This window comes from Sciurus vulgaris (genome assembly GCF_902686455.1).
Source record: "Sciurus vulgaris genome assembly, chromosome: 11".
Classification (NCBI taxonomy): Eukaryota; Metazoa; Chordata; class Mammalia; order Rodentia; family Sciuridae; genus Sciurus; species Sciurus vulgaris.
The window spans coordinates 45859277-45877274 of NC_136472.1; the positions used below are offsets into that span (position 1 = coordinate 45859277).

The following is a 17998-nucleotide window of genomic DNA, read 5'->3' on the forward strand; positions in this document are numbered from 1 at the left end:
TCGAAGAAGCTAGAGCGGTCATCGACCTCCTTCCCCAGCAGCATGGAGTTCCTGAGATTAGAGGGGAAAATAAAGCCAGAATTGGGAACAGGTAGTTAGTGTAGAAATAAGGGATCAGGTCAAATTGAGGAAATGGCCATAAAATCATCTGCCTCTGGAAGTTGGAAACTGCCCCTGGAAGAATGGAATGTCAAGGATCTCCAGAGCCCATTGATTACCAAATTTACCTGCCTTTATCAAGAACTGTTTATCAAGGACTGCAAACAAGGGGCTGCTAATTGGTGGCCCGCCCCCTGAGCTCTTGCTTGCCTGAAATCACCTAGTCACCTTCATCAGGGAAAGAATAAGTGCTGTACAGGTACTAATGCTCAGGCAATAATACCAGTCTCTCCGCCAAGGAAATAGCTTTGGAGAAGAGTATATAGAGACAGAAGTTCCATGATTAGAACTTACCAGAAAAGAAAATGGGGAAATGAAAGAATGGACATTTTTTTAAGCTGTCTGTTTTATCTCAACTCCCTAAGGTTTCCCTCCCAGTAATGGGAACAAAGCCCTTAAAGCTGTTCTCTGTTCCCAAACAGAGAGTAAAAGAGTAAAATGAGCCTGATAGCCAGATAGTGCTCAAACAGTAGGATTACCAGAAACTATTGACCAGAATCTACAGCCTGTTGTAAAACATTGTGAAACATGTTGTCAGCAAACCCAGACCCCCTTTGAAATTTTCTGGCAGCTTTGTTCCCCCTTTTCCCCCTTTCATGTGTGACCCCTCCCGATGTGTGGTTTCTGCCTTTATAAACCTACAAGATTTTCTGCTAGGGACTCGACTCCTGGAGTTGGGTCCCAGCGCGCTGGAATAAACACCTCTTGCGGTTTGCATCAAGTGACGCCTCCTGCGGTTGATTGGGGTTGCCGTCCATCCATGGGACAGAGTTGGGGTTTCCTTTTTGGGGGCCTTACAATAAAAGTATATAAGCAAGTAATTCAGCAATTTGACAAGCATTTTTTGCAATACGTGGCAGATCTACTTTCTAGACACTGGCCTTAAAAAAAAATGGATAAAACTCCCTGACACTATAAAGATTAATATATCAAATGACTCCAGTCATTTGCTCTTCATATTACACTCATCTGAAACTTGAGTGCTTTTATAATCTAAGTCCTGTAATTCTACTTTAAGTACAAATGGGTTTTTGCTTAAATTAAATATTCATTTGACAATATCATAGGTAAAAGGTGAATGTTATCATTACAAGAATGATGAACCATATATTGAACCACTCCAAGTGGTACCTCCATCAACCACCACTGCCATTAAATTTCTTGCTTCTCGCCTAGGACTCTAAGGGATTTACTGGGGAGGAATTGACCTTGGAGTCACAGAAATTCTTGTTGCTTGTAGGAGGTGTTAATGATGCAAAGAGTTGTATTTAGAATGCACAAAAAGTAGAATAAAAAAAAAAAAAAAAACAGAAGTAGCACATAAATCTAGAGTAGGGATTTTTCCCACTAAATTTCAACTTAGTCAAGCTCATAAATTCATTAGATAGAGTCCACGCAAGATACAGTCTCTGCTGGGAGCAGTGGCACACACTTGTAATCCCAGTGGCTCCAGAGGCTGAAGCAGAAGGATTGTGAGTTCAAAGTCAGCCTCAGCAAAAGTGAGGTATTAAGCAACTCAGTGAGGCCCTGTCTCTAAATAAAATACAGAACTGGGCTGGGGATGGGGCTTGGTGGTCCAGTGCCCCCCGAGTTCAATCCCCGGTATCCCCTGCCCCACCAAAAAAAGATACAGTCTCCTTATTCTTTTAAAATACCTGATACATTACCCATCTACATTTCCCCTCATGTTTGCTTCACTTTGTTATAAAGATTTCTCTATTCAAAATGGAGCTCTTATCACTGAGAGTTTCTTAATTCCCTTGAGCAGCATCAGCTACCACATATCCTGGGCCTCTGTAACACATTCAGGGTACATCCATTCTGGTAATAACATGCATGTCTTTCTGTGAGAACAAGAGCTCCTCAAGTCAGGAAACAACTCTCATTGTGAGATCCTGGATTTTTGCCCATGTTTTGTTCATAGAGAGGTGTATGTATGGGTAGATAAAGTTGATACTTTCACTAGTTTATGGTACTTGGCAATTTTCTTATCTTTAAAATGCCAATAATAGCACTTAAAGAAGTATGAGTGGGAATATTCAATAATTAAGTAAATATAAAGTGCTAAAATAATGCCTGGCACTTAGAATATCTTACCTACATGTGTTTGCAATTATTGTAACTGAGTCAATGATATTATAGATATATAAAATGTAATTAATACAATTTCATGTCTAAACCATATATATATGGCATGTAGAATAACAATAGGGAAGCTTCTGAAATTTTATATGTATAAAACAAGAGCAAGAAGTTCATTTTCCTAAAATATCCATATTTTTTTAGCACAGAGATACACTATAGAAAATGGTAGTCATACCCAAATTAGCATGAAATGGTGTCACATAGACGTTAGCATAAATTATGTAGGAATATGGTTTTTACATGATGATTCACTACTCATGTTTGACATATAATTATAGTTAGAATACTTATGCCTTTACATTTTAAGGATTGTCAAGTCTTCTAGGGATGAAAGTAGCTTGTCTGAGGGCATAATTCCCCACACAGGGAAGTACCACTTCCTAAAGAAAGTCATAAAGCCAGATGTGGATTTTTAACTGCTCAATAAATAAGTAAATAAAAAGGTCTCACTGGGCTGGCGATGTAGCTAAGTGGTAAAGCATGTGCTGAGCATGCACATGGTCCAAATCCCCAGCACCAAAAGAGTTTAAATGTAAAAGACACTGAGCAGGAAAAAAGATACTAATGTCATAGAGGTCATGGAGTAACATGACAAAATTTCTAATGTCTGTGTTAATAATTTTAACACATTAGTGACCTAAGTGGAGGCACCTAAGATGTTTCCCTGAAGGGTGTCATCAGAATAGCCAAGGGTGAAGTTTCTGACCATCACTGGTTTCCATACTATGCCTTGAGGCTGATATGATAACTTCATTTTGATGATGTGCAAGCATGCCTTGTACAAGGAAAAATCTCACTCACCAACAAATTTAAATGTGGCCTTTATAGAAAAACCCTTCACCTGTTTGGTCTTGAATTAAATGATCCCATGTTACACCAACATGTACCAATACTGAGGGTTAGAAAAATTGTGTCGAAATGATTGCTACATTTAATTAAGGTTTTTTAATGTTTAGTGAGGGGGAAAAAACAAGAATATAAAACTAGCCTTTAGCCAATGGAGATAATAAAAATTTAAATGTTAATCAAAGAGTATTCTCCCCACTCACCTCTTCCTTTTCCTTCCACTGCTTTCTTTATTTTTTTGTCTTTTATAAACATTTGTTAAGCAGATTTCATATACTGGGTACTACCTATGCTTCAAGAAATCAACATAAGGAAAAACAAAAGTACAAAGACAAGATCCCCTCAAAGAACACACTGAGGAGTTGTCTCTTGGGACTAATGACGCGTTAACTAACTCAGGCTGACTCCTTACTCCCTGCCGAGTGAGCAAGATTAAGGCCTCAAAGGCGGTTTCAAAAGTTAATGGCGATAAATGGGACCACCATCAGGGATTGGTTAACAACAGTTCCAAACCATGATCAGCTGTGCTTGCCATATAGTCCTATGGGACTCTGGCCTGAGTGAAAGCCCCCCAGGCCTTGCTGACCTTTAAGCTAATTGGTTCCCGCCTAGCCCCCACCCTACATAAAAGCTGTGTGACTTCCTCAATAAACGAGTTCCTGCTGTGACTGGTCTCCCCTCTGCCTGGAGGGCTGGGTGGGCGGTCAGTCGGCCCTACCTTTCCCAGGCTGGCCTTGTTGGGGAGTGTCCCCTTCCCTTCCCTTGCTGTTGGTGGAGAAGAGCAAGGAGGCTAAAGACCACAACAGTTGTCAGTTTTGTAAGTTTAATAAAATGCTTTAATACCATGTAGTGAGTGTCCTATCAATGGTGGGTCTAGGTTTATGGAAGGGGTAAAACTTGGTCCCTAAGATATAATAGCGTATTCAGGTTTGCACCAGAGCTGGATGAGCTTGTTCAAGTGAAGGATATAACAAGTACAAAAGGAAAATTTCCAGAGAAAACCTATCACCTTGAGATAAATGAAATTAATTCAGAAGAGGAAGCAGAAAAGGTGAGCTGAAGGAAGGGTTAGAAAAGTGGGTGGAGGAAAGTCAGAAAAGAAATCATATGTTCCACAAAACAATATGACCATTATCTGTGGGCAAGTGTTTTCATATTATATCACAAGAAGCATTATTGCTTTGAGGGGTGACAGTGAAAAAAAAAAAAAAAAAAAAGTACTTCCAAATACTTTCAGAGTCAAACTAAATAATGCAAATTGTTATACAAAGGACATTAAAAACTCCTGCAGCTAAGGAACCGGTTAGACTACTTAAAAGATCATTTTTCTCATATATATTTTATCACACAACCTAATTGTAAAATGTTGCAGAATATATTTTAAGAGCCCCTCTTAGATAAGAACATGCCTTGTGCAATGGTTCTGGGGTACCCTGGAGGCTGTGAGTAGAGAGTGGACGGTTGTACAGGTTCTAGTATGTGGACTGGATTTTGTGTGATCAGTCGAGATGCTTGGAGGGCAGAAGCCATTTCTGAAGCTTTTATGATAACCCAGATGCAAGATGAAGGCCTGAGATGAGGTACACTGATCTCAAATAACAAATCCTAGGGATAACTTTTACATTAAAAGTACACCCTTGGAGTACATGGTGGTTAATTGTAGTATCAACTTGATGGGATTAAGGAATACCTAGAGAGCTGGCAAAGCATTATTTCTGAGTTGTGTCTGTGAAGGTGTTTCCATAAGGGAGACTGGCATGTGAGTCAGTGAACTAAGTGGTTGGCCGAGGCCCATGGAACAAAAAGACAGAGAGATGAAATCATTCTCTTTCTAGGGCTGGGAGGGCTGGAACATTCTTCTTCTCTTGCCCTTTGAGGCCATGACTCCAGTTTTTCACACTTCAGACACTGAGACTTGGAACAGGAGTTTGCTGGGTTCTCAGGCCTCTGACCTTAGACTAAGAGTTACACCATCAGCCTCCCTGGTTCTCAGGCTTTCAGACTTGGGCTGAACCCCTACAGGCCTCCCAGGGTTACTAGCTGGCAGACAGCCTTTCATGGGACTTTTGACACTATAATCATGAGCCAATTCCTCTAATAACCCCCCATATGCACATACACCCTATTGGTTTTGTCTCTCTAGAGAACACTGAAAAATATAGAATTAACAGGTATAATTGCTTATTTTAGAACAATAACTTTTAAAATGGCAGTGAACGTTAACAATGTACTGCTGCCAAACAATTTTAACTGAAAAGTAAATGACAAGTCTACTAATTGAGGACTTTGCCACTCTGAAAGATGTTTTAAAAGCAATTTATCTGCAAACTGAAGCATCAGTAAACTAATGCTATGTATACAAACATATCTTTATATGCATCAGCTTTAGCAGTCTATCAGTATTTTGGGGCCATGGATACAGATACTTCAGAAAGAAGTTTAACAGAAGATAGTCACATTTACCTTCATAATTCATTACTGTATCTTAAACTCTTCTCTCTTCCATTTTGGATCTTTGGACAGAAATACTCATCTCGCTTAGTTTGGAGATGCTAGAAATATGACCAATTACCACAGCATAGTTGGATGAGTTTTTCTTCTCTGTGTAACAGATAGCTTTAACTTTAATGACTTAAAACAACATGTAGCTGGGCACGGTAGTGCTTGTAATCGCAGTCACCTGGAGGGCTGGGGCAGAAACATTGCAAGTTTAATGCCCACCTGGGCAACTGAGGTAGACCCTATTTTGAAATAAAAATAAAAAGGGGATAGGGATGTAGCTCAGTGATACAGAATTCCTGGGTTCAATCCCCAATACCAAATACACACACACACACACACACACACACACACACACACACACACTTAATTACTATTTCAAAGCTTCTGTGTTTCAGAAGGCATTAAGGGTTGCTCCTGAGTACTATTTGAAATGCTTGAAGGAATGAGTCTTTTTTACTCAAAGCAGAAAGCAGTTCATGGCATCAATGTTCAAAAGGTAAAAAATTAGAAATCATGAATTCTTTATGTATTCTATGAACACTTAAAGTGGATGATGGTAGCAACCACTGTACCAACACTATGTTGGGAATTGATAGAGAATTTCATAAAAACTGACAATGATTCTGACTGAAAACACCAGACAGGAGCTAATGTTCATTCTGAACTGCCTTTCTAACCACAATCTCTAACAGAGTTTAAATAAAGAAAAATAAATAAATATTATTTCCACATGATCTAATTCTTTTGCGTTCGGAAATCGTGGGAACACTAAAGGAAGACAGTCTGGTTGCCACCAGTATCACAAAAATCTTTGAGCAGGGTACAGATATCCTATTTTTGCTGGGGAGGTACAGAGGATTAAACCCAGAGACACTTAACCACTGAGCCACATCCCCAGCTTTTTTAATCTTTTGTTTTGAGATAGGGTCTTGCTAAGTTGCTTAGGGTCTCACTGAATTGCTGAGGCTGGCTTTGAACTTGCAATCTTCCTGCCTCAGCCTCTGTAGCCACTGGGATTAAGGTATGTGCCAAAGTGCCCAGCCAGTTATCCTTTTAAAAAGACCTCCAGATATGTTTGAAACTTCGAATGCTATCCTCCAATTGATGTGCCACAGATCTTCTTCATGCAGATGGCAGAAGATTTATTGGAACAAAGACTGGCAATGACCTTAGTGGAATCAACAAAACAGGTAGTGATTTGGAAAGGAATTGTGCAATTGATGGTTCTTCATCCCATTCTATGTGCCTGGAACACATGCCTCTTACTGTTTCTATTTCATGACCCAAAATAACTATTTGAACTTTTTCCTAGAATGGTCAAGATACTTTTAGGATTTTGGTTCCCAAGCTGTCTTTTGTATGAAGTTAGATAAAAACAAGGAGATTTCAGTAACAGTTGCTTACTAACAAGTTCACATGAACCTGGATAGAGTACATGGCTGACAAGATTTTTTTCTTTTTTTCATGGTTGACAAGTTTAGCAAATACATGTTTGTTTATTTCTAGAACTACCATGGCCACTGACAGACCTCAACACAGCCCCAAGTCATGAAAATGACATCTTTGAATATCTTGCAGGTATTGTGAAAACCATATGCTGCTTCTCACATCACACACAGTGTGCTTCTGGTCCGTGCGTACAGGGGTAACATGAAAACTCTTGATCATTCTTGCCTGCTTCATGGAAGGAGACACCTAGCAAGAACAAACTTTGGGTTTAGATTAGGATATAACATTTAAAATCTCACAGTGCTTCTGGCAAGCTGCAGAGTTACACTTCACACCACTGCCAGCAGGAATGAGGAAGAGCAGAACAGTCTGTTCCAACCAAGGAGCTCAAAAATGGCATTTAGGTTTTGGCACATACACGGACCCAGCAAGAAAACCCCTATTGCATTCTGTCCAAGAAGTGGGGAAGTTCTGAGGACTCCCACAATATCTCACAGGTCTATGATGGCATTTTGAAAAACTAAAATCTGGTTACTCTCTTCCACATACACACCATGATTGGTAAAACCAAAATCTTACTCAGAAGCAATTCTGTGACTATGTAGAACCAAACTCAACCACGCACTGCTGAGGCTCAGCAGCGCTACATGGGGGCACAAACCTGTTCTGTATTTTTAGCTTGTCATGAACATTTGCAACCACAGAACTTCCCACTAGTTGCCACCTGCTGCTGTTGTTCCTACTTATAGGTTTCTCCATGCTGGGCCAAGGCCAGGATTTATACATCTGCTTTTGAACACAGTTCAAAAATTTATAATTAAAAACTAATTTCAAAAGCTTAAGAAAGGGGTAAATTAATTATTTTACTAATGTTAGAAGAAAACAGAACACAGTATTATTTCTGGATAATTTTTTTCAACCAGTTCAGGAAGACAAAGTTTTAGTTATTATCACTGCATGGAGTTTTAAATACAACTGGCATGTAGTAAAGATAGAAGAGTACATTACTGTCATTAATTATTATGTTTGTATTACTAGTGGTTAATTTACCACCTATTAGCTAGTTACGTTTCTTGTTGATATTTATTTGATAAAAAATTCAAAATTCGAGTTTCATTTAATATTGGGTCTTCATCTTTAAAAATCATATTTTGAATATCATCAAATAATTTACAAACCTCAAATGGTATAAGACGCTTGTTCCAGTGTTCTAGAGAGCAAATGATATGATATGTCGACCAATGGGTTTATAAACTCCTGCGTGTGTGGTCCTTCTTTTCTTGCCTCTGTGCTGTATCTGCCTCTCACCTGCTGGGACTCCCGAAGGGGGCATTGAAAACAGTACTTGCTCACGTAGCTAACCCTGATGATGAGGTTCAGCCATGTTGGACTACACATAGAGATAGGTATGTTTTCATTTTCCTTCAAGGTTTCCTTGTGTTTACTCAGGCTATGAAGGGATGTGACAGTAAGATTCAAGATTAGATACAGGTCCAGAAGAAAAGACCCTTTGAAGCCAGGAGATTTGCTGTTATTTTACAGTTGAAGCATAGCCCAGTTCAGCAAAACCAATAACTGCACTTGAAATTTTGAGGCTAACTCTCCAATTAGAAAACAAAACAAAGCAAAAACCAAAAGAAAAATACTGCTGTTTTTTCTGGGTTTGTTTTGTCTCCTTTGCATGTCTTTTCTGTGAATCCATGTTAAGATTTGTAAATAATTATTCTGGATCTTAAATTATTGTCTCATTATAACACTTATGAATCCTCAGGAATTATATGCTCACATTTTCCTTTTATTATTGGAATTTCCATTATGAACCAAAATATCAATCAAATATTGTCTGAGGAAAAACTAAAAAGTACTTTAAAATAAATACCATTTTCTTTAAGGTACAAGAGAATAGAGTTTGTATAATCCTATGAAGACAATGTCTGTGGTACATAGAGCAAGAACTCTTATTATATGGAATGTAAGTTAATAAGAAAACAATTACTGACCCACAAAAAACATTGCTGAGAATGTTAACATTATATTAAAGCAGAAAAAAATGTAAGAATAATTCATTTAATTTAGTCAAAATCTAATGTCAAGCATCTCAAGGGAATTTATCACTTCATAAGTTTCTTTTAAGAGCTATCTAAATATAAATGTTCTAATTTTGTCACTATCGAATAAGAATGTATTTTAAATTGACAGACTAACATTATAGAAAAGAATGCTTTCAAAATCTCTTAGGTTGTACAGATACTTAATGCCCTGTTCACAGATAGGGGAAAAGAGAACAAGGGCCAAATTTTATCTTTCTTGTTTTCAGGGAATCACTGGTCCTGTGCTTCACAAAAGAAAAGATCAGCTTTGGAATGTCTTACCCATTCTTTGAAAAAGGAAAATGTTCCAATCAATAAAGTGTCATATTTTACAGTGGGAAAGATATAGTGCAAACAAATGCAAAATCAAACCCAGAAGCTATCCAACTGGATGCTTTGTCTCTTAATAGATACCACCTTCATTCTTTTATGTATTTGTTTGTTATTTACTTACATATTTTCATACATATATATAGGGTAATAATGTGTCTCATTCTATTGTCCTTCCCATCCCCCTCATAATCCAAAGTTCCTTTATTCTTCCCTACCCATCCCACACTATGGATAAGCATCCACTTATCCGAGAAAACACTTGGCCTTTGGATTTTTGGGATAAGCTTATTTCACTTAGCATATTCTCCAACTCCATCCATTTACCAGCAAATGCCATAATTTCATTCTTCCTTAAGGCTGAGTAATATTCCATTGTGCATATGTACCACAGTTTCTTTGTCCATTCATCTTGGTCACCTAGGTTGGTTCCATAGTTTAGCTATTGTGAATTGAGCTGCTAGAAATATTGATATGACTGCATCACTGTAATATGCTGATTTTAAGTCCTTTGGGTATAATCAAGGATGGGATAGCTAGGTCAAGTGGTGGTTCAATTCCATGTTTTCTGAGGAATCTCCATAATGCTTTCCATAGTAGTGGCATATCAATCTACAGTCCAGCCAGCAATGTATGAGTGTACCTTTTCCCCTACATTCTTGCCAACACTTATTATTGCTTTTATTTTTGATAATTGCCATTATGACTGGAGTGAGATAAAATCTTAAGAGTAGTTTTAATTTGCATTTCTCTAACTGCAAGAAATGAACATTTTTTCATGTGTTTGTTGATCAACTGTATTTCTTTTGTGAAGTGTCTGTTCAGTAACTTAGCCCATTAATTAATTTTTTTTTTTTTTTGGTGTTAAGTTTTTTGAGTTCTTTATATATGCTGGAGATCAGTGCTCCATCTGAGGTGCTTGTGGTAAAGATTTTTTCCCATTCTGTAGGCTCTCTCTTCCCATTATTGATTATTTCCTTTACTGAGAAGAAGATTTTTAGTTTGAATCCACCCTGTTTATTGATTCTTGATTTTACTTCTTTTGCTTTAGGAGTCTTGTTAAGAAATCAGGTCCTAAGCCAACAAAATGAAGATTTGGGCCTACTTTTTCTTCTATTAGGTGCAGGGTTTCTAGTCTAATTCCTTGGTCCTTGATCCACTACGGGTTCAGTTTTGTTCAGAGTGAGAGATAGAGATGGTCAATTTCATTTTGCTACATATGGATTTCCAGTTTTCCCAACACCGTGTGTTGAAGAGGCTATCTTTTCTCCAATGTATATTTTTGACACCTTTGTCTAGTATGAGATAACCATATTTATGTGGGTTTGTCTCTGTCTTCTATTTTGTACCATTGGTCTATATGCCTATTTTGGTACAAATACCATATCATTTTTGTTACTATTGCTCTGTAGTATAGTTTAAATTCTGGTATTGTGATGCCTCCTGCTTTACTCTTCTAACTAAGGACTGCCTTGGCTTTCTGGCTCTCTCATTTTTCCAAATGACTTTCAAGATTGCTTTTTCTAGTTCCACGAAGAATGTTATTAGAATTTTAATAGGAATTGCATTGAATCTGTATAACACTTTTGGTAGTATTGCCATTTTGACAATACTAATTCTGCCTATCCAGGAACATGGGAGACCTCTCCATCTTTTAAGGTCTTCAATTTCTTTCTTTAGTGTTCTGTAGTTTTCATTGTAGAGGTCTTTCACCTCTTTTGTTGGATTGATTCTCAAGTATTATTTTTTTGAGGCTATTGTGAATGGAGTAGTTTTCCTAATTTCTCATGCAAGGGATTCATCACTTATGTATAGAAATGCATTTGATTTATGGGTATTGATTTTATATCCTGCTACTTTGCTGAATTCATTTATGAGTTCTAGAAGTTTCCTGGTGGAATTTTTTGGATCTTCTAAATATAAAATCATGTCATTGGCAAATAGTGATAGTTTGAGTTCTTTTTTTCCTATTCGTATCCCTTTAATTTCTTTCATCTGCCTGATTGCGCTGGCTAGAGTTTCAAGAACAATGTTTAATACAAGTGGTGAAAGAGGGTATCCCTATCTTGTTCCAGTTTTTAGGGGGAATGCTTTCAATTTTTCTCCATTAGAATTATGTTGAGCTTGGGCTTAGCATAGATAGATTTTACAATGTTATGTTCCTACTATCCCTAGTTTTTCTAGTATTTTGAACATGAAGAGGTGCTGTATTTTGTCAAATGCTTTTTCTGTGTCTATTGAGATAATCATATGATTCTTGTCATTAAGTCTATTGATGTGTTGTATTACATTTATTGATTCCCATTGTTGAATCAACCTTGCATCCCCAGAATGAACTACACTTAATTGTGGTGCACTATCTTTTTAATATGTTTATATTTGCAATTTGCCAGAATTTTAGTAAGAATTTTTGCATCTATGTTCATAGGGATATTGAGCTGAAGTTTTCTTTCCTTTATGTATCTTTGTATGGTTCTGGTATCAGGGTGATACTAGCCTCATAGAAGGAGTTTGGAAGGGTTCCCTCTTTTTCTATTTCATAGAATATTTTGAGGAGTATTACTATTAGTTCTTCTTTGAAATTCTTGTAGAACTCAGCTGAGAATCCATCTGTCCTGGGCTTTTCTCTGTTGGTAGGCTTTGATGGCATCTTCTATTTCATTGCTTGAAATTAATTTGTTTAAATTGTGTGTGTGTCCTCCTGCATCAGTTTGGGTAAATCATATATCTCTAAAAATTTGTCAATTTATTCAAATTTTTCTATTTTAATTGAGTATAGGTTTTCAAAATAGTTTCTAATTATCTTCTGCATTTCAATAGTGTCCTTCATGCTATTTCCTTTTTTATCATGAATTTTAGTAATCTGAGTTTTCTCTCTCTTTGTTAGTATGGCTAACATTTATCCATTTTATTTATTTTTTCAAAGAACCAACATTTGTTTTGTCAATTTTTTTTCAATTGTTTCTTTTGTTTCATTTTTATTGATTTCAGCTCTGATTTTAATTATTTTCTGTCTTCTGCTTTTGGTGTTGATTGGTTCGTCTTTTTGTAGGGCTTTGAGATGTAATGTTAGGTCTTCTATTTGTTGACTTTTTCTTCTTTTAATGTATGAGCTCAATGTAAGGAAATTTCCTCTTAGCACTGCCGTCATGGTGTCCCAGAGATTTTGATATGTTGTATTGGTTTTCTCATTTACCTCTAAGTATTTTTTATTTTCTCCCTGATATCCATTCATCATTCAATAGCATGCTATTTAGTCTCCAGGTGTTGGAGTGGCTTCCATTTTTTATTTTATTGTTGATTTCTAGTTTGATTCCATTATAATCTGATAGAATGCAGGATAGTATTTTATTTTTTTTTATTTTTTTTATTTTTTTTTTTATTTGCTGAGAGTTGCTTTGTGACACTGCCTTCATTCTTAATGCAGATATTCACTTTCATTGAATTTGCCTCCTTCGTTTTTTACTTGCTAACTGGATTAGAAGCCTACAGCACTCAGGGAAGCTGCAATGGGTAAACAGAAGACACTGGAAACATTGTGTGTCAGAGTTCATTGAAACTCTGCATACCAGAGTTTGGCACCACAAATGCTCAGTTTGGCTCCACAAGGCCTTTTTGAGTGCACATAGTTGCATGAATAGATTGAAATAGAAATCTCGTTTCAGAAGAACACACTGTCTACTAAAATTCCTAGTAGATCTATCATATGGCATTCCTCAATATAACAACTGGTGCAGTCAACTCAGGACAGGTGGAAGAACACTAGGACGTTCCTGTGAAGATTCTAGGCAGGCCTGATATTGTGGAGGCCTTGGACTGGCACACACATACCTATGCCAATACTCACCCGCACATCTACCCCAAATAACTTCTGGACAATTTGGTTCTACCATGGTACTGTGGCTATATTTTATGGCCACATGTGGTAGTGGGAGAAAAGGGACAGGTGGTTTCAGAATGAAATAATTTGGTCCTGTCAATGATAAACAATTTTCCCAACAAAACAATGAGTTGACCGGATTACATTGATCATGGATTTTTATATTTTAAGATGTTCCCCAATCAAGGAATTATTCCAATACTGCATGTAGATTAACTTCCAAAGGTCTCGATGATTCCAGTTTAGAGATTTTAATATCTATGGGTTCAGTGGTTAAATACTGGTAGTGTCTAAGAGAAGCCACAAAACCTTCATTTCCAATTTTGTTCTAGTAATTTTTATTCTATTTAACTTTTTCTCAATTTAATTCTGCTTCTGTGAAGCTGCCAAAAAGTTATAAAATCGGTTGGCATAATTTTATAGTTGGGAAGGAGCCATTATGTATAAATTATCTCTATTAAACCAATTCCTGTGCTCTTCTTTTAATGGAAATATTAAGAAATCTCAAAGTAGTTAAAGGATAGGAAAAAGATATGGTTTATGGCATTAATGTTTTAGGGTTATGTTACAACCCTTTCCCTAATTAAGTAGCCAGTTTCATATTAAATCTTTTAAACAAATCTATATGTAGCTCTGTAGTATATAGAAACAATGAAATTTATGCTATTTCTAGGTATGGGTTAAAATAACAAGATTTCTGTATGAAAACAGAGTGAGTATACTAAAATTGAAAAATTAGGCAATTTTTAAATCGTCTTCAGAGAATAGTTTTCCTCAAAAATTCATGATGCATTTACCTTGAAATATTCTTATTTCAGGATTAAAATATATCATGAAGATAATCTAATTATTATCTCTAATAAAAAATATTTGAAATAATTTCTTCAGTGGAGCAACCATGCAGAAAGCATTCAGGAATTATAAACTAACAACTTGCAAACAAGTATTACTGAACTGGGCATTATTCCCTTTGTTTTTTCCTGATGTTTTTATGAATACCATGGGCAACATAGTTCTTAGCCAGTACTTGGCAATGCTGCTAAATCTAGTTCATGGATGCCATGGGACTGTAGGATAAGATACACCTATTCATGCCCTTCCCATTCTGAGGCACACATGTACAATGTTCTGATTCTCTTGTGTCTCTCTGAAATGGACTGCAGGCTTCTGGGATAATGGTGGCCACCTAGAACATTCATTTCCAAAAACACAGGGGATTTTTCTGGCTGGCATTATAACTTTAGAGATGGATAGGGCACAATAGGAGCAGGTATTTAATTGAGAGTAGAGGGGGATATGAAGAATATGATTCTAAGTCAATCTTCTCTATAATTAAATACACCTAATAATGCATGCACAAGCATACACACACATATAATCTTTTCTCCACTTAAAAGTAAATTCTATTTCTTTCTAATTTAAATTCAAAACCTGAGGGGGAAAAAAGCACCTGATTGGCTTAACTAGTAAAGTAATTTTTATTTTCATTGTAATTCAGGTGAGCAAACTCTATCTCTAATTAGACTCACTCCTTTTGGGTTTGGGACTATAACTGCTTGTTCGTTTTCTCCAAAATGGCTTGTTTAGTGATTTGGATCTATAGGAAAACATGAAAAAATCACTTAGATTTGTGTACACAGCAATACTGCTTAGATTACTTTTTTATAATTTTGATGATTTATCATTTATCTATAAAAATTCTTTATGACTTCCTATTTTTGTTTAATCAAATATTATTATAATGAAAACTATTCATTAAGGGTTTTCTATACTAACACTGCTAGACTACTTACATAGAACACTTCTGATCATGCAAGATATATCATTAGCCTCATGTCAACAGGGATTCAAAAGATAATCTCAGATGGACTAATTAAATTGCTTTTACTCATAGAAATAGTTGAACTGATATTCAAAGTTAGATTTGTATTTATTCAACTCCTATGGAATATTCACAAAAGTTCTCTTAGTTTGCTATAAACATTCTGAATTTTCTAAATTATTATTTCTTCTCTTTAAGGAATGATCAGTATGGAACTTGGAACTACTTCTTATTGGAGATCATATTAAAATACATATAATGGTTGATTTGATGTTTACTACACGCTCATCTTTGTCCTATATTGAGAATCTCTGGTATTCACTGGTGCCCCTTTTATCGGCCCTATTTTAAAATGTTTCAAGGTGAGTAGAAGTTATTGGATTATAACAGGTAATCTCAGAATCTCTGAGGAACCAAGGACAAGTAATATTTCAATATTCCAAGACAAAGCAGTCATAAAGCAGTCATAAGACTACTTATGCTTCAGAACAGAATACATAAAGCCACATAATAAAAAAAAAATAGAAAAGGCAAAATAAGGGTTGGTTTCTTAGATTGAACAAATAATCAGAGATGAAAGGAAGGAAGTAAAATGAGTATGAAGATCTGTACGGGCATACATGTTGACAAACATGTTAGCATGTTTCCTGGGGATGACACCAGCTTAAGAACATCCCTGAATGTTTTGAGCAGAATCAACAAAAGATGACACTTACTAGAATGAAAAGTTTATTAGCATAGTCAATACATTTAATAATGTGAAAAAAATCTTTTTCATAAGATCTACTTTCCTATTACCTAATATTTATACTGTAGTTGGTCCACCTCAAAAAGAAACATTAGTTGAGTTTATGGTAATTGTTGGAAGTAGTGAAAATAACAACTTTTTCAAAATTCTCAAGTCTGTAGCTTGTCTAATTACTATTAGCACTTTTATTATAATAAATGCCTCCAGAGCTGAACTATAGCTATGTATTTAAGCAGTCATCTCCCATACACCATGAGCTACTTTTAGTCAACAGTCACAACTAACTCATCTGGGTATTTTTTGAATCATGGGATGCCATACTTAGCATATTTTGCATAGTAAGTAAATGACTGAATGAAATAATAAAACATTTCAATCTTCAGTTGATTTTTCATGTGACATTTTACAAGTAGATACCTCTTTATCCATAGAAGTGAGAATTTTCTCTTATTTTCTCTTCAGTCTACTTTAGTAAATTATTATATTTTAAGCCAAAAGATTTATCCTAAAATTTGACAAACCCCTTGGCAGAGATCCAGGAATCTCGTAGGACAGGACAGAAATAAAACTGATTTTTTTTTTGTTTGTTTCTTTTTGGTTTTATTTTTTCTTTGTCTTTGGTACCAGGGATTGTATCTAGGAGTGATTAACCACTCAACCATGACATTTGACTAAGAAATAGTGTCATATGGTCAGTAACATCCTGAGTGCACAGATGCCTATCTTCCCAAACAATAGGAAGTTAAACTGATGCTACTCTTAACATTTGACTCTGCAGTCCTTCTTAGATTATGTTGTTCCTAGCTTCAAAACAGTCAGTGACCCCCTCAGATATCCTCTTCCATAGTCAGACATTTCCAGCTATTGAGAACTTCTTTCTGTAGAGCAGAAATCTGCCTTCCTAAAGTTCCCAACATTGGTCCTTATTCTGCCCTCCTGAAACTCAAAATAAGTGCACTCTTTCATCAGTGTGATAGTTTTTCAAATATCTGTAGATAATTCTCATTTCCTCTTTAGCTATTTCCTTTTCTGAAACAACAATTCTGTTTCTACCACTCTTTTTTGGTGTGTTGCCCAAACCATCTCATCTTCCTTGAAGGGATAATGACTTGGAGTTCAGTTACAAATGAACCAGTATTTGATTCCATATGTAATCTGCCATTATTCAAGCTCTCGATTTAACAAAAGAAGTAAAAGGTCTTCCACTGTTCAGGACACATTTTCCAACATAACCTTAATTAAATTAGGTTTCACTGCTTATGCCCTCATCACTTACAGGTGTTCCAACTGTAATTAAATATCATTCTTTAACCTTTTGCTTTTTGTCTGCCTCACTGCTATGCTAAATTCTCAGAAGGCAGGGAATTTGGCTCATTCACAACTATATTGGGTGACTACTAGAGAAGCCACCACAATGGCTGGCAAACATAGTAGGTACTAAAAGTACACCCAATCAATATTTATGCACATTTGTTAAGTGGATATTGAGGAATGTTTGAGGAGCAAATACTACTCACTGAAGCTTTATTTACATTTATAAATGCCAAAGCATATTTTCTTTACAATTCATCCTAGGCATTCATGAAAATATTGAATGTGGCAAGACTGAGGAAAAGAATTTTGAATCAGGCTCCCAGAGGTTTACAACCATGTAGAAAATTATTGTAGCACTGAACATTATCACTGAGACACAGTCATTTAATTACTTAATCATACTAACAGTCAGCCATATGGCTTTCTTGTCTCTGAGGGTATTACAGCATCATCCCCATTACCATATCATTTTGCTAGAAGCAAGAAGTGGATGTCACATCACTTAAATTGCCATACTACTTATACACAATTTAATTTTCTTGCCAAAGCACAAATAAAGAGAGACAAGATAATTAGACATAATCTGATATGGGGAAAATAGATGGTATTCATTGTTTTCATGATAATTTCTTCCTTGATGAAAATGAGAGAGGTCCATGTGATTTTACCACATATGTCTTGGCACTTACATTGGCATGAGTTACATAATTGTC

General features: G+C 36.1%; 1 protein-coding gene across 2 annotated transcripts in view; it reads right to left on the reverse strand.

Moving 5' to 3' along the window:
* The window catches only part of ANO3 (anoctamin 3), a 465390-nt gene that overhangs the window by 240795 nt on the left and 206597 nt on the right, over positions 1-17998 (reverse strand). The window lies entirely within an intron of this gene.